Genomic DNA, 11,677 nt, shown 5'->3' on the forward strand with positions numbered 1-11,677 from the left:
TGACCTCAGGTTATCCTCCTGCCTCGGCCTCCCAAAATGCTGAGATTACAGATGTGAGCCACTGCACCCGGCTTAAAATCTGGAATAATTTAGAAGTAAGAAATAATATATGTAAAAGTTGCCCGGCATATAGTTGATGCTCAAGACACAGATGCTTTGCGTGGCATTCAAGGCCCCTGAGACCAGGACCCTGAGGGACCTCTCTTCACTCCGTGCCTGACCTCTGTCCCGATCAAAATTCCTCTGGGCATTCCTGCTACCCCAACTGGGGGATTGCTCCCTGACCTGGGAGTCTCTGTGAATCTCTGCCCATCACCAATCTTCCTGCCCTCCCCTTCCCTCCCCTAACTCCACCTTTTCCCCTCCAGCACCCACTCCACAGGAAGGCTCAGTATTTCTACTTCTTTTATGGATTTACATCCCACGTCCTAATAAAAAAAATTAAGACTGCCCATAAAGTATACCCTGAATAAGGTGGTTTTTGGTTTTTTTGGTTTTTTTAAAGTGAGGAAATTAAGTCAAAGAATGAGGGAAGAAAGAAAAAGACAGGTCTGGACATCGTCTTTGGTTGGTGAGTTCCCTGGCAGCCCAGGAGAAAAAGAAAATATAACCGGTTTTAGGAATCATGGTGCTCACAAAGTAAAACTCAACCAGTTGAGGGAAAAAAGCCCTGCTCTTCTAGGCCCTGAGAACTGAGGGAAATCCATCCCCTCCCCACCCTGGGTGGGGTTTAATGGATGGGGAAAGTGTGGAACATTGAACCATGTGTGATTCATAGCATCCTTATATTTGGGTCTGGTTTGATCCATAGGTTTATTTTGGGATAGGATGTCTACAGAAATATGTGTTTTGAGTCCTTCAGACTCTTCTCCATGAGAATTCTTTGTTTTAACCAAACCTTTGTTTGAATAGTGCCAGGAAATGTGGGGTTTCCCTCCCTGATATTGGCTCTTCCTTGCAGCTGCCAGAACAGCGACCCAAAGTCCTCCAGTGTCAGCCAACCTGGGGCTAGAGTTGAGGTCCCACTGTGAGAATCAGCCCAGGTCCAACACCTCCTACTGATTCACTCAGAGCTGGGGGACACTCACACCTGGAAAGGAGGTGCGGGGGCACCACCTCTGTGGGGCATCCCCCAATGCAGGGCTCACATCTTGGCAGCCCCTTCTATGAAGGCCCCTTGGACCGGCTGCCTCCTTGAACACGTGGATACAGAGGCATAGAGTGACTTGCCATAAACCACACAGCTAGGGAGAGGCAAACCGAGGTAAAAGACAGAAAACTGGTCCCAGAGTTAGGAACTTGGATTCTTGGCCCCCTGCCATGGTTTCTTGAAAAATTTTTCTTTCACAGGAGCAGCTCTGTCCAATGGACTCTCCATCTAGATCTGGCCCATCCGCTGTGGTTCTCATGATCCAGGTTGCTGGTGAGACCCTATCTCGCAAGACCTTCACGGGACAGAAGGGCTCAGCACCTTTCCCAAAATCACTCGTTGATTCAGCAAACATTTCTTGGTCCCCTAGCATGGGCCAGGCAATGAATAGATGAAGAGGAGGTGGTCACAGCCTGCCTTATAGGTGAGCGTGGTTGATAGGGAGCGTGGAAGTGTGAACATGTTGTTACCAGGCAGTTGGTTATTCCACCATGATAAAGGGATGTGCTGAGGGCGTGGAGGGAAGGGATACTAATAATGGGAGCCAGCATTTATTGAGCACTTATGGTATGCTGGCTCTGACTAAGCACTTTGCAGACATCACCCTTAATCCTTGCAACTGACCCGGGAGAGGAGCACTGCTATTGTCCCTGCTTTGCAGAGGGGGAAAATCTAGTGTCAGAGTTTAAGCAACATGGCCAAGGTCTCTTGCTAATTAGGATGGAAGCAGAGATGCAACTCCAGTCCATGAAACTTCAGAGCTTGTATTTTAGTTGCTACATCCCACTGGCTCCAAAGAGGATGAGGCCAGAGGGTGCCTGTGTCCCCTCATGGGTTGCTGGTGCTTATAGGCTGCAGGGACTGCCAGCCCCAGTCCTTCCCATTGTGTTACAAACCCCCGACTTCAGCCCTACCAAAGGTGTGACTGTCTGGTGTCTGGCCTCTTGGCCCCCAACAGCCCTCCTGGGCAGAGGCCTGGTGGCAAGAGGGTTCAAGAGACAACCAGTTTCCAGCTGTCCCCACACCATTAAGGTCCTCTGAGCACTGGCCGCCCAACTCCATCACTCCAGCACCCCTTAGAGCCTGGAGCCTCCCAGGGAGTGAGTGCGGACTTTCCAGTTCCTGCTGGCCTACAGTTCTGGCGTAGCCCAGAGCTAGGAAGGAGGCCCATCTCAGAAAGGACCCTGATGGCTGGGGTGAGGGAATGGGGGTACACACACTCCCAGAAAGTCGGGAAAAGAGAAGGCTTAGAGATAATTCGCAAGTCTCAGAGGCTTTGCATTTAAAGCAGATGACATAGTAGACACTCAGGACAAAGCAGGCAGGTGTCAAAGCCTACCTGCTCATCTCTTCCCCTCCAGAAGACCCTGTAACCCAGGTGCAGGAGCCTAAGGTTGCATAGATCCTCTCAGAAAGTCACCAGTCTGTCACCAATAAGAAGGCCCAGAGAGGGCAAGCAATTGACCCAAGGCCACACAGCCCATGTTCTTTCCCCTACAACAAGGGAGAGAGGAAGTGGCACTGGGGGTGGAGGGGAAGAAACAATGGTCACAAGTGGGGCAAGCCACACCAGTAGTGGGCAGAGCATGGGGACAATGACAGGCCCCACCCGAGGCTACCACTCACCAGCTGGTGGATGCTTCAGCACTCTGGGCCTTTACAATGCACACCCCTTGACACCTCCCAGGTGTCTCCACAAGGTGGCTATGCTTATCTCCCAATCTGCTGATATTTATAAAGCACCACCAGGCACTCAGTACATATTAGTCCCCATCCTGATCCCTCATGATCTGCCTCCTTCAGGAAGCCCTCCCAGATGGCTCTGGCTCCCAGGGAATGTGCTGTTCTCTAGGCAGCCCCCACAGGCTCCTGTGCTGGGAAACCACCTGTTTCAACTCTGATCCCCTTGTCACTCTGGTAAGTAAGACTGCACATTCCAAAAGGACAGGGACCTTCTAGGCCTTTGGCTCAGGCGGATCAGGAAGCTGATATAAGTGAAAAACATCTAGATTTGCAGTGGTATGAGAGTTCTCAGCCACCAATCCCACAGCTGGCCAGTAGCCCCCACATTCCCTTCCCTGGGAAGAGGATTTTGCCACCCCTCGCAGAGCTCTTTGTCTGGTCCCCATCGCCCTGACTGGGGCACCCAGCGTCATCTGACAGGGGAGCTCCTGCTTCTTCACACCCCAGCCTGGGCCTGTGGCTCAGTGAAGCCAGAGGGGCCCCCAGAGAGGACAGCATGGGAGGAGAAAGGGAGTGCAGGGGACAAAGACATACAGAGAAATGAACGGAGACCGAAAGAAGCAGACTGAAAAACAGAGAGACAGAGACAGAGAAAGCCCAAAACAGGGACGAAAGAGAGAGAGAGAGCCCAGGAAAGGAAGAGAGATGCAGAGAAAGGCAGAGACAGTGAGGTGCAAAGAGAGACTGAGACAACCAGAGACTGAGATGGAGAGGGACCAACTGAAGGACAGAGGGAGGAACAGAACAAAGAGAGACAGAGACACTGCAAGGGAGAGCAGGAGACAGCTCCCAGACAGACAGAATAGAGCCCAGGAGCCCCGAGGCCCCAGAGCCCATGTGCTCCCTCTCCACTTTCCACATCCCTGGGGGCTCCCCCTTCCCAAGCCTGCTGATCCCCGCACTCAGGCAGGGCTGGGGGAGACAGGTAGTGATCACTGAACTTGTGCGTGGGCTGGGTGCTGGGGCCACGCCCCCTTGACACCTCCCAGGTGGATGGCTGTACTTATCCCTAATGTGCAGATGAAGAAACTGAGGCTGGGAGCCAATGGGTAACTCGGCCAATGACACTGAATGTTAGGGTGCAGGCAGGAAGGTCATGGAAAAGGAGTCTAAGGCCCAGAGAGGTGCAGTGCCTGGCTCTGGGTCACATAGCAGCCAGCTGCAGAGCCTGGGGCTGGAAGCCACTTCCGCTGACACCTTGCCTGGCTCATAAGAAAACAAGGCGAATCTCATTAAGTCTTTGGTAATGAGGCTCCAGGTCTTATCAGATGGGCGGTGGCGAACACTCTAGAAACTGTCAACGCCCCCCTCCACATTCTCCATGCCCACCTCCTGCCTCCTGCTGTCTTTTCTGGGATGGGCGCCTCTGGGACCACCCAAACTCGCCTTCTCTTCTAGGAACCAGGCCCCTGCCAGTAGCATCTCCATCTCCCCACTCCCTGCTCTCCAGCCTGGATGCCCACATAGAACCGATAAGCAGCAGGGTGGCCATTTGTACATTCCCCACAGTGACATCAGTGAAGCATGTCCTCAGGCTCCCCCCAAAAGTCCTAGGCCCCCTGGAGAAAGGGAGGGAGGGCCAGCACGCTGATTCACATTGAGTGGCAGCTCTTGGCACACGCCTTCGCTGGCCCACATTGAGTGGCAGCTCTTGGCACACGCCTTTGCTCGCCGTGTCCTCTTGCATCCCACAAGGAAGGGACAGTTGAGCAAAGCATGGCTCGGAGAGGAAGAGAGTCCCACAGGTCATCCAGGACAGCCGCCCGACCCTGAGCTCATGCTCCTGCCATTACCCAGGACCCACAGACTATTTTCCCGTGTGTCCCGGTCCCATCCCTGTCCTGAGCCAAAGTGTGGGCCGCCTCGCCCTGCAGCCCTTCCTCCTCCACACATACGCCCTGTGTCCTGGGATACAGCAGGCCAGGAAGAGGGGGACACTTCCTGGCTGTGGGACAAGACAAGACAAAGATCCTCTTTGGCCGTGGTAGTCCGGTCTAGGCCACAGTTTTCCCGTCTGCATCATTTGGGTGGAGGGCGTAGTGTGATGGCTCTGAGGGTCCTTAGGCTTACCTCTCCTGAACTTCACCTCGCCTGCATGCCCTCTGGGGCCTGAGGTCCTCATTTCCACCCTCCATGGCGGCCCTGGTGCCTCGTAGGCTGATCCCGGGTTTCCAGAGCCTTCAGGAGACAGCACTTCTGGCTCCTGGGGGTCAGGGAGCATCTAGGCATGGACGCTGTGATCTGCCTGGCCTCCTGCCCCAGCCTTCTGACCTAGGGAGGGAGGAGGTTGGAAACAAGAATACAGGGAGTCTGCCTGAGGCTCTTCAGGGCTGCACCACACACCCTCACATGTGTCCCCAACCTGGCATGCTGCTGCTGGGGCGGGACTCAGCCTATGTCATCTGAGAGCTCCCAGTCTAGGGCTGGCAGAGTCTGATGCAGATGCAGAGATTACAAGACAGATCTTCCCAGACAAGCATGTTGCCCAAAAGACCACCAGGATAGCTAAATAGCAGAAAGGAGCTTTACTAGGGGTATGAGTTTGCAAACCAGGAAAAGACAGTCTCTGGCATGTTCTGGATGTGCTCTCTCTTGGGAGAGGAAAAGAGCAGGTTGGGTTTTGTGCCTCATGGAGCCCGTATGACACAATACAGTCATACATATTCAGCAGGTTTGCAGGAAAGGCTATCCATATTTATGAAGGGAGGGGAGCGTATGCACACAGGCACACATAGTATATTGCACACCCCACTTTCACACATAGGGTAACGAACACCCCACTTTCACTTTGGGCTAGGGTTCTAGTACTAAAATGGGGTGGAATTTGGTTCTTTATAGCAAAAGGTGTAGGACACAAAGACAGCTTGTTTGCAGACTCTATAAGCTGCTGAAATGGCTTAAGGTCTGCAGTTGCGTATCAGAAGAGAATGTTTGAGGCCAGGCGCAGTGGCTCATGCCTATGATCCCAGCACTTTGGGAGGCCAAGACAGGTGGATTGCTTGAGCCCAGGAGTTCGAGACCAGACTGAACAACATGGCAAAACCCTGTCTCTACAAGAGATAAAAAAAATTAGCCAGGCATGGTGGTGCATGCCTATAATCCCAGCTACTCGGGAGGCCGAGGTGGAAGTATCACATGAGCCTGGAAGGTCGAGGATGCAGTGAGCCATGTTCACACCACTGCACAGCAGCCCTGGGCAGCAGAGTGAGACTCTGTCTCAAAAAGAAGAAGAAGAAGAACAAGGAGAAGCAGAAGGAGGAGAAGGAGAAGGAAGAGGGAGAAGGAGAAGGAAGAGGGAGAAGAAGAAGAAGAAGGAGAAGAGGAGAAGAAGAAGAAGAAGAAGGAGAAGGAGAAGGAGAAGGAGAAAAGAAGAAGAGTATAAAGAAGAAGAAGAAGAGGAAGAAGAAGAAGAAAAAAATGTTTGTCAGGCAGTTCCTCCATCCAGTCAGAGCTGTAATGGTCTTGGTTGTAAATCCAAGTCATGAAGGATGTGACGATTTGCCTGACAGTTCCTATTATTGAGAGTTTAGCAAGGGTGTGGTTATTTTTTATTATTATTATTATTTTTTTTCCGAGATGGAGTCTCACATTGTTGCCCAGGCTCGAGTGCGGTGGCCCGATCTCTGCTCACTGCAAGCTCCACCTCCTGGGTTCACGCCATTCACCTGCCTCAGCCTCCCGAGTAGCTGGGACTACAGGCACCCGCCACCATGCCCGGCTAATTTTTGTATTTTTAGTAGAGACAGGGTTTCACCGTGTTAGCCAGGATGGTCTGGATCTCCTGACCTCGTGATCCGCCTGCCTCAGCCTCCCAAAGTGCTGGGATTACAGGCGTGAGCCACCGCGCCCGGCCAGGTGTGGTTATTTTTGAGATGGAGTCTCACTCACTCTGTTGCCCAGGCTGGAGTGCAGTGGCGCAATCTTGGCTCACTGCAAACTCCACCTCCCAGATTCAAGCAATTCTCCTTCCTCAGCCTCCGGAGTAGCTGGGACGACAGGCGTGCACCACTATCACCCAGCTAATTTTTGTATTTTTAGTAAAGACGGGCTGGTCTCGAACTCCTGACCTCAAGTGATCTACCCACCTTGATCTCCCAAAGTGCTGGGATTACAGGCATGAGCCACCGCACCTGGCCAGGTGTGGTTATTCTTGCAGTGGTAGGAATTTAGAGAGTTGCCATGCCAACCAGGCATTGAACCTTCTGCCTCTAGGTAACTTTTGTTTCCTTAACCTCGGGGTCCATCTTAGTTGATAAAGGGGCATCTATTTTGGTGTCTCAGATGATGAACATAGAGAGGCCCCCACAGGACCATGGGCTCTGGGTCCATCTGGGGTCGGGAGCCTTCCTGGGAGGTGACAGTGTGAGGAAGGGACTGGGTGTCAGGCCCCTCTGTCCAGCACAACCCTTGCTTCCCTGTGGTCACTCTGGGCTCCCCAAGGCCAGGCCCCACCGCCTATCTGCTCCCAGGTGTTCACAGTGCCGCCTTCCTAGATAAGCTACAGAGAATGTCAGAGCTGTTGGGCCCTCAATGACACATGGGCCACAAGAGCAGAGAACTGAGAAAGAAGCTGGGTGGCACTGGGTGAGCTAGGAACAGGGCCCAGGCTAGAATGCAGGGCTCATGCCCTGCCCGGCGCCCTGTGCACTGCCTTTTTGTGCCTGTTCTCAGACTCCAGTACACGATGTCCCCGAGCCTGCCAAGGTGCCCCCCATCATTCATGCACTGATTGGCAGTGGGCTTCTTCCATGTCCTGGGCCCAGCTTTCATGCCTGCCCACCGCCTGTGGCCTCAGCATGGCCACTTCACTCCAATGTGTTGGCCTCTGTCCCCATGCCACTCACAGCCCCCTGAGTCCCCATCAGGGCTGGCAGCCTGAGGGGTGGGAGGGGAAGTCTGGCTGTGCCTGACATGACAAGTTTTCCCAGGAGAGGTGAAGATTTCTAAACCGGACCCAGCTTTCCAGAGCATTCGCCAGCCTGGCCCCACCCCCAACTCCCGACCAAAGCCTCCGCCCTCCTAGCTGGGTCTGACTTACCCACACTGAGCACCAGGAACTGGATTCCAGGGCCAAGAATTTGACCACATCCTGGTGGGTCCAGCCTAACATTCCCCAAAACAGGGCAGAAACCAAGGGAGGGATCAGCAGATGAGCACGCATTCAGCTGATGGAGTCAAGGAATCTTCTAAAAGCAGTACTCACTGCAAGGGATTTAAAAACCCAGCCCAGAAAATAAGCATAGGGAAACCCTTGCTTTTCACCTTACCTGGGTTCTGAAGAAATCTTAAGAAAACTTTTGTAAGTAAATCAAAAGTGACTTTGTTGAGGGGAGCTGACCCCTTAACGGCCACCTTTATTTCTTGCTCATTCTAAATGCCTGTCTCCTCCACCATGGTCGAGCTGTCTTCAAGAACAAGGGCCACATCATACTCATTCTGATAACCCAGCACCCAGCACAGGGCCTGGCCCATTCATTATTGGTGCTCTTGGAATGAGTTGATGAATAAGCAAGTTAAATTTGCTAATAGAGGAGGTAACTCACAATCCTTACATCTGACAAAGAGCTCGCATCCAGAATTTATAAGAACACCTACAAATAAATATGAAAAAGGCAGACCTCCTGATTTTTTTAACGAGCAAAAAAAATTCGCCAGGCATGGTGGCTCATGTCTGTAATCTCAGGACTTTGGGAGGCCGAGGTGAGCAGATAACCTGAAGTCAGGAGCTCAAGACTAGCCTGGCCAACATGGCAAAACCCCGTCTCTACTAAAAATAAAACAATTAGCTGGGTGTGGTGGTGCACGCCTATAGGCCCAGCTACTCCGCAGGCTGAGGCAGGAGAATGGCTTGAACCTGGGAGGCAGAGGTTGCAGTGAGTCAAGATCACGCCACTGCACTCCAGCCTAGGTGAGAAAGTGACTCTATTCCTCCAAAAAAGAAAAAATTGAACAGGCACTTCACTTAAAAACAGTAAAAGATACCAAGAGGCCAATAAACAGAGGAAAAGATGCTCAACTTCTTTAGTCACCAGGGAAATGCAAATGAAAACAAAAAGAAGACTCCACCACCAGGATGGCCAAAGTTAAAAAGCCTCACAATACCAAGTGTTGGTGATGTGGATGTGGAACAAATAGAACTCTCAGACACTCCCTGTGAGAATGGAAATTGGTAGGATCACATTGGAAAACTGTTGGCAGTATCTATTAGACTTGGAGCACAACACATACTTTCCCTGTGATATGTGTCCCCACCCAAATCTCATATCAAATCGTAATCTCCACGTGTCAAGGGAAGAACCTGGTGGGAGGTGATTGGATCATGGGGGTGGCTTCCCCCGTGCTGTTCTCATGATAGTGAGGGAGTTCTCACGAGATCTGATGGTTTAAAAGTGGCAGTTTCCCCTGTGCTCTCTCTCTCTCCTGCTGACTTGTGAAGAAGATGCTTCCTTCTTCTTCCACCACGATTGCAAGTTTCTTGAGACCTCCACAGCCATGCAGAACTGAGCCAATTAAACCTCTTTCCTTTATAAATTACCCAGTCTCAAGTAATTCTTTATAGCAATGCAAAAACAGACTAATACACCTATGACCCAGCAATTCCACTCCCAGACACCATAGAAGAATGAGACCATTTCCCACCAAAAGATATGTACAAGGACATTCATAGCAACTTTACTTTCAATAACCACAAATTGGAAATAACCCAAATGTCCATCAATAGAGAGAGGGATACAAACATTGTAGTATCTTCATTAAATGAAATACTATACAACAACGAAAAAGAACATACCACATTTCCACGTAACAAGAATAAACTTCACAGACATATTGATGTGCAAGAGAATCCAGACACAAAAGACTAAATACTGCATGATTCCATTTATATGAAGTTCAAGAACAGGCAAAACTAACCTATGGTGATAGAGGTCAGAAAAGTAATTACATTTAGAGGAGGCAGCATTGACTAGCAGCAGGCATGAAGAAGCCTTCTGGGGTGTTAGAAATGTTCTGTATCTTGATCTGAGTGGTGATTACACTGCTGTAATTATATGTAAACATACATTGGGCTATACACTTAAAATTTATGTACTTTATGTATAGGAACTTCAATAAGCAATTAGACATTTTTTTCCATACAGTGAAAACACGCCCAAACCAGGATAGAACCCAGAAAAGCCATTGTCAGGTAACCACATGTACAACTGGTGGGGTTTAGTGTCAAAAACCTTCCAGAAACAGCATTCACTACAAGATTTTTATTTTATTTTATATTTTATTTTATTTATGAGATATGGTCTGGCTCTATTGCCCAGGCTGGAGTGCAGTGGTACGATCTCGGCTCACTGCTACCTCTACCTCCACCTCCTAGGCTCAAGCCATCCTTCCAGCCTCAGCCTCCCGAATAGCTGGGACTACATATGTGCACCACCACACCTGGCTAATTTTTGTATTTTTAGTAGAGACAGGATTTCTCTATGTTGCCCTGGCTGGTCTTGAACTCGTGAGCTCAAGTTATCCACCTACCTCAGCCACCCAAAGTGCTGTGATTACAGGCGTGAGCCACCATGCCAGGCCTGCTGCAAGATATTTAAAAGCCCACATTTTAATTTACAGATAAAGCCAACCCATCGTCTTAATTTACCAGGCAGGAGGTTGTGATCTGGGGTCAATTTGAGCTTCTCAGGCTGTGAGCTAGATCCACAAAGCCCCTGAGAAACATGGCCCAGCTCCCTGAAGCAGTATCAATTTACCCAACAATTTGAGAGAAAAAAAAGTATTTGAAAATGTTAAGACAAATCTGGCCGGGTCATGGCAGGGCGCCTGCTGGTCCATAAGGCACCTTTGTGCAAAGTAAGAAAAAGCATGCCCCTTCTTTGGGATAGATGCAGCCCCACTCAGGCACAAAGCTTGGCAAGAGGCGCTCGGTTGGGAAGTCAGCCCCACCTCTTCCTCTGTACGCAGTGAACAACCTGCCCAAGCATTCGCAGCAGCCCTGTGTTGTGGAGTGGAGCTCAATTCACACGTGCACAGATATTAAGCAGGAAGCTTCAAGGAGATTCTCTGCTCGCAGCCAGCCTGTGCAGCTGCAACCTCTGGTTGCATGAATCTACTTGTGCCTTTACTGAGGGGTCAGTTTTGAAAAATCTCATGTAAAGCGACCCTTTACATGAGGCTTTCAGAGGAATGGGCTTGCAAAGCCAGAGGAGAATAATACAAGGCAAGGAGGAGGAATGATGCCGGAAGAAAGGATGGGGGTGGTTAGGAAGGCTCCCAGACAGGGCCCTGCCCTGCCCCCTGGGTTATCTGGACTCAGTGCTAACAATTAGGTGGAAGTGGGGGTTCTCTCTTCCCCACTCATATGGGAGGGGCCTCTCTAATAACACAAGCTGGGTTACCAGCTTGGAAGGAGTACTGGGCCAGGGGTCAGGATCCCTAGGTCCCCGTCCTAAGACCCTGGAGACCGGCTGTGCAACCTTCTGCCCTCTCTCCAAGGAGGGGCTTGGGTAGCTGATGCTCAGGGGCCTGTCCAGCTCTGACTCAGTGAGACCAGGTGAGGCTTACATCTCCTGAGGCCCCTCCCCTGCCTTCTCCCAAACAGCACCCCAGTGCCCCCAGCCTCCATGTCCCCCTAAAGATCGCCCCAAGTAACCCATAGTGAGGCCAGCCAGGGTTGAGCTGAGTCTGAGAAGCAACCAGCTCCAACCTAGGCGTGAATCACCCAGCCTGCCCCGGCCCTCTGCCCTGGGAGCACGGGGTGCCAGCACAGCCTGGCAGGGTGGGCAC

General features: G+C 51.2%; 1 long non-coding RNA gene across 1 annotated transcript; it reads right to left on the reverse strand.

Annotated features, from left to right (window-relative positions):
- Nucleotides 1–1,717: 1,717 nt before the first annotated feature.
- LOC129009742 (uncharacterized) lies at nucleotides 1,718–8,302 on the reverse strand. The gene is made up of 4 exons (XR_008492839.1): nucleotides 8,161–8,302; nucleotides 4,964–5,164; nucleotides 2,490–2,644; nucleotides 1,718–1,803 (listed from the first exon to the last, which is right to left on the reverse strand). It is a non-coding gene; the product is annotated as an uncharacterized LOC129009742 (long non-coding RNA).
- Nucleotides 8,303–11,677: the final 3,375 nt, after the last annotated feature.

Source organism: Pongo pygmaeus, chromosome 1 (assembly GCF_028885625.2).
Source record: "Pongo pygmaeus isolate AG05252 chromosome 1, NHGRI_mPonPyg2-v2.0_pri, whole genome shotgun sequence".
NCBI lineage: Eukaryota > Metazoa > Chordata > Mammalia > Primates > Hominidae > Pongo > Pongo pygmaeus.